We start from the raw sequence: 6,266 nt of genomic DNA, 5'->3' as shown, positions 1-6,266 counted from the left end.
ACGTTTTACGGATATGCAAGGGTGGAAATCACCCAGTCGTATCGTATGCAGGGTCTTTGATCCCCCCTCCTAACCAATGGATCAAGATCAATATTTATAGTTTATACATCAATTTCCGGAAAGTCTGGTATGTGAGTAGGGATGGCAGTGGACCGGGGGAAAACGGGGCCCCGCCCTGTCTCGCCCGATTTGGACCGGGGATAGAGGCGAGGATGAAGGTTAAAATCAAAACCTGTTCAGGGATGGACTTAAGCTTTCTCCTGTCCCGCCCCGTCCTTGATAATAACTAAAATACCTTTAAGGATGACAATAGACCACGGAGAAACGGAGCCCCGCCCCACATCGTCTCATTTGAACTGGGATGAAGGTTAAAATAAAAAACCATGCAAGGTGGTGATGGAGCATAATTTTGAGAAGGGGTGGGGGTGGAGACCTTGTCCTTCACCTCCAACCCGGTCTACTGCCATCCCTATATGTGAGTAGGTATTAGTATGGTAGGTTAGTTTCTGTTGGAGAGTATGGATGTTGGTACAAAATTCTGAATCAACTTCCTACTTCCTCAAAGGTCATCATAGAGACTTACTAGATCTGATTCTAATTCAACTATAATGATAATTTGGGTCCAACCCAAACCCAAATAATCCTAAATATATTTAACATGGATATGATGCAAATTAGGAAAAATTACCCAAAACTGAAAATAGGTGGAGGCATGTTTATATAAGATGTAAGGGTAGGTGTTAGAAGGGCGTCCATGTAGCGTTTATGAAGAAGGGCAGAATAGGAATTTTAGAGCACTTTAAAGCGTTCCACACGGTTGCCTGTGATGTGAAGTTAAACCGAGGTCTTTTTTTGACCATTGTCAAAAAAATATAAGTTTATATCAAGAATTTCAGAAAAAGTGGTACCTGAAGTGAAATATCTGGTAAAAATGGGTTATATCAGGAAATTACGCATTTTATTAATACGGCGTCTTCCCGCTGTAATTCGGCAAATGAACAGGGTTGCAAACGGATTGAATATGAGTCGGACCTAGGTAAAATCAGACTTAAGGTTCGATTAGTGGGTCTCGGACTCGAAACTCACATAGAGTTCTGAATTTGGGACAATATCCAGCTTCTATGATACTAGATCGTAAGTCCAAAATAGGATTTCTTTTTTTGATATTTACACAGAAACCACTCTCAGAATGAGAGACCTAGCCGCGCTGCTCTGCCTGCCGTACTTACAGCGCTGCTCTGCCTGCCGTACTTACAATCACCGTCCCTACAGCGAGGGCTGGCTGACCTCTTTGAGATTTGAGGCCACCGCCTAGGGCTCAAATGAAATATATATATATATATATATGCCGTACTTACAATCACCGTCCCGACAGCGAGGGCTGGCTGACCTCTTTGAGATTTGAGGTCACCGCCTAGGGCTCGAATGAAATATATATATATATATATGACGCTTATATTTCAGATGTTGAGGGCCTCCAATGAAACATGGCACATGTCATGCTTCCAATAAAAAAAACATATGGAGAAATATGGGCCTCCAATGGCACATGCTGAGTGCCCTCATGTCTCCAATAAAAAAATCATATAGAGAAATATGAGCCTCCAATGAAATATGCTTAAGATCTCAACTTCCCTTTAGCAGTCACTACCTGGCAACCTAAAACTTGGTGGACTTACCCTTGTTTATATGGAAAATATGGATGTCAATGAATTTGATTTTATTCAATATTTGACCGAATTCGATTATGTATAATTGCATTTGGTAAGCCAAAACCATATCCGATTATAAACCGATGAGGATAGGGTTTTGAATTTTTGCTATGGAATCTGACAAATATGTGAATTTGATAGATCTAAATCCATTTTTATGTAAAAAAGCAGAGATCTGGTATTAGCTTTTCACCATCCGAATCTAAATTTGAATTTGAATCGGTTTAGCCAACATCAATTAGTTACCAATTAGTTGAATTTGATTTTTGGCCATATCCAATTCAAACGGGAGCAATTTACATCCTGGTATCATTTTTATTGTATTTTTTGTACTCTACATGTTTTTTTTCTTGTTTGAGAAGAACTTAAAATTGTTCATTTTTTTTTCTTTGTAGCCATTGATTTTTTTTTTATCACAGAAAAAACTTGTATATAGGTCAGATTCAGACTATCCAAAAGCTGGTTCCCACTAAACAAAACCTATAGATCACATCTATGGTGTTATATGTAAAAAAATACTAAAAACTATGATTTTTGAAAAAGCCTAACAAACGCATTACTCTCTCTCTCTCTCTCTATATATATATATATTAAGCTACCGACTTTCCCATTTCATTTCACAAAGCTAAAAAATACTATAACTATGATTTTTGAAAGTGCCTAACGAGAGCATTACTCTCTCTCTCTCTATATATATATATATATGTATATATTAAGCTACCGACTTTCCCATTTCATTTCACAAAGCTAAAAAATACTATAAATGTGATATTTGAAAGTGCCTAACGAGAGCATTACTCTCTCTCTCTCTCTCTCTCTCTCTCTATATATATATATATATATATATACCCACTTTCCCATTTCATTTTACAAAGCCTAAAGGTACAACCTTGTATGAGAGTCTTGGGAGGGGTCGGTCGGGTCAGACTTACCTTTAATTAATTTTTATTTTATCTGGATTTGATTCGACTAAACCCAAATAGACTCCTGATTTGATCTGTTTTTGAAAATGGAACAAACATCTTTGTTTATATTGTTCATCCTACCTTCAGTCCAGAATCCGGTCAAGACCTGACCCGTTTGTAATCATAGTTGCCGTGAGGGTTATAAGCTCAGATCAGGTGATACGCCAAAGCATAAACTTTTTATGTTTTGAAATCACCAGTTTGAGAGTTTCATCTTCATCTAATGATAATATCAACACTTTTAATGGACCTCACAGTTTTCACAACGAACGAATGAATGGTGATGATGAATACCATGGACGGTGGTGATTTCAAAACACAAAATTTGTGCTTTGGCATGGGTTACACTTATGCCTCGAGTCCCTGAGACCAGTGAGGCAAATAAATATGAATTCTTGGCTCGGGGGATCCATGCGAGTGAGTGGGGTGCCTTGAATGTTGTCCATCTTAACAGTGAACGACAGCCATCAAAACAGTGAATAGGCTTATTGTGAGCCGTTCATTTTAAACCATTCCAATGTTGTCCATCCGAAATATGAAGGACATGAGAAAAAAGAGTGGTCCAAACAAGTGATGGACATCTCATTGGTACAGGTTTTGGACGAAAGAGGACGAATGCAAGCCATATATAATGTGTAACGTGACATTCGTGTCCAAGCTGGACAAGTTAAGCTCAATGTTGTCAGTATCGGTATTGGACCTGAATCGCTTGGCTAACGATTCAGCTGTATCTGCCCGACCCGATAACTATACTCAATTTGATTATTTTGTATTGGCCAAAAAACAATACAAAAATATTACGTGACAGGTATTAAAACCATTAAAATAATATTTAAAAATATTACAAAAATTAAAAATTTTCAAGGGTGATGCTTATCGATTTTCTGCCGATTCGCAATGAGACATTGGTAAGTCTGCAGGGGCTTCATTAATTGGTGTAGTATCAGGATGCAGCTTGCTTACAACGACGAACGGCTGACATTTAATGTCCCCAACACAGCTTTATCATAATTTATAACGGGTGGGCCCCACTGTTTTTTTTTTTTTTATGGTGGTGAAAAGGCTAAGAGAGGGTGATGAGTTCAAAACACAAAAAAATTTGTCTTTTGAAGTATCACATGATCTGGCCCCATAGGGTTTGGCTGAGTGGAAGGGGTGTTGGCCACTAAACAGGTGATTAGGGTTCCATCCCATGAGCATCAACCCCTTGTACTAATGAGGGTAAGAGATAAACCCCTTTTCAACCAAAGCTTGGCGACTCCCTAAGGGCAAAGGGTTCACCACAAGTTTACACTGTTGAGACAACAATCATAAGTAAGTCAGACTTAGCTAAGCACAACTAGGTCTAATTTTGAGAGTAGTTTCCCCGTCCTTCATGAAAACAAAAAGAATCACCTGACCCCACCTCCATCCTCCTTTAAAGGGACCAAATACCTTGCAAAGTACTTAGTCCAAACACTGAATCCGTCCTCTCCCACCTCGCGGTGCTCCACTATCTTTTGTTCTTTTGAGGGCATCGGTATGGTTTTGTGTTCGGTAAGTAAATTAGTTGAGTATGAGAGCCAAATGAATTGAAAGATTTCATGTTCAGTTCAAGAAGAAATTGTGAAACCCTCCTTCTGTTCTCTCCCTAACCTCTTTCCTCCCCCACTCTCTCAACCCCACTTTTGCAAGCCTCCCTCCTACAAACAACAATACGATAACCCTCTCTTCGCCACATTTATGGTCATTGGTATTAGGTTAAATGAATGAAATGAATATATGATTGTATCACCAATTTATTTGGAAATGAATGAAATGAATATATGAATTGTAAGAGCAACTTCATTTTTGAATGAATAGAATAAATATATGATTGTATGTGCATGTTCATTTTTGAATAAATGGAATGCATATATGAATGTATGAGCATGTTTATTTTTAGAATGAGTGAAATCAATATATGTGTTGTATAAGCAAATTCATTTTTGAATAAATGAAATTATAATATTAAAATATAAAAAATATGGTTGCGTATTTGTTTAACAAGGTTTTATATTGTTTTGTATTTGGATCTAATTACAGATCTATATTCGAAACAAAAATCAATGAATTTTGACATAATGTTCATAATTGAATCCGATTGGCTACTAATTATAACATTAGGATATCAAAAATTTGGTTGTGTATTTGTTTTACATAAGGTTTATACTTTTTGATATTTAGATCCATATTCAGGGCAAACATCAATGATTTTTTACATGCATTCATCATTGAATCCAATATGATACCAATTATAACATTTGTATATCGAAAATATGGTGTGTATTTGTTTTACATAAGTTTTATACATTTTCATATTTAGATCCAATTCAAAATCCATATTTAGGGCTAAAATCCATAATAAACATGTCAAAACATGGATAATATTGGGGCAAATCAGGTCATATGATCCAAAACATAGTTATCCAACACATTATCCATGTGTGTCCAAGTTGTTTGCACAACGTAAAACAAATGTTTGATATAAAGAACATAACTTCCATGAACAAGCCACCAAACGTTGGATGAAGTACAATTGTTACAGAATAGACAAAATGTGTGTTCTGTCTATTTTGTTTATTCATTATGTCCAATCTTGGACAAGCCCTAAAGTTAAAAAATGGCACCTGCAAATATATGTTGTAATTCATAAATATGTTATGCGAACGTCTTGACCTTCACACTTCTAGAAGATGGACACCCACAAATACGTGTTTACATTCATAAATATAGTTTCAGGTTCACAAACATGTGTTGATTGTGCAAATGTCCCAAGGTTCATGCACTTTGATGTGTAAATGTCATCCAATTGATAAGGTTAAGTCTTCAGTTGTAAATGTCTTAAGGTTCGTACATTCTGGTATGTGAATGTTGTCTAATTAATAAGTTTATCCCCAATTGCGAATGTCGCAGGTTTGCATATTATGATGTGTGAATGTCCTCCAATTGATAAGGTTGCCATCAGTTGCGAATGCCCTAATTAAGGTTCACAACTATGATGTGTGAATGTCCATAGTTTCACACACTCTGATGTGTATTTATATTCATAGATTTATTAAAAAATGAATATGCTCATACATATATTCATTCATTTATTAAAAAACAAGCATTCTCATATATATATATATATATTCATTCATTCATTCATTAAAAAATGAATCTACACATACAATCATTCATTCTATTTATTAAAAAATGAGTATGCTCATACAATTATTGATTCATGTAATGAAAAATGAATGAATTTGTGTAAAACTCAAGATTTTTATTTAATAATTAAAATAAATAAATAATAAATTATTGATGCATTTATGACTATTAAGGTGAATTCATAATTTTCTTGATTTCAATTAATTATGAACATTTGTCTTAAGTTATAAAGAATATTTTAAGAATAATTGAAAAGGCTAAAGTATGAAGACTAAAGGAGTTAGATTGGTTTTAAATCTTAAACTTCGGTTCTAGATCCAAAATCGACATTTGGATCCAATATGGATATAGGGTGTTGTTTGGTTTGGATCCAATTTTAAACATTTATTGGACCCAATGATTATGAATTGGACCTTCA

Source organism: Nuphar pumila, chromosome 5, assembly GCF_984573655.1.
Source record: "Nuphar pumila chromosome 5, dmNupPumi1.hap1.1, whole genome shotgun sequence".
In the NCBI taxonomy this organism is placed as follows: domain Eukaryota; kingdom Viridiplantae; phylum Streptophyta; class Magnoliopsida; order Nymphaeales; family Nymphaeaceae; genus Nuphar; species Nuphar pumila.
This window is presented reverse-complemented; position numbering follows the sequence as displayed.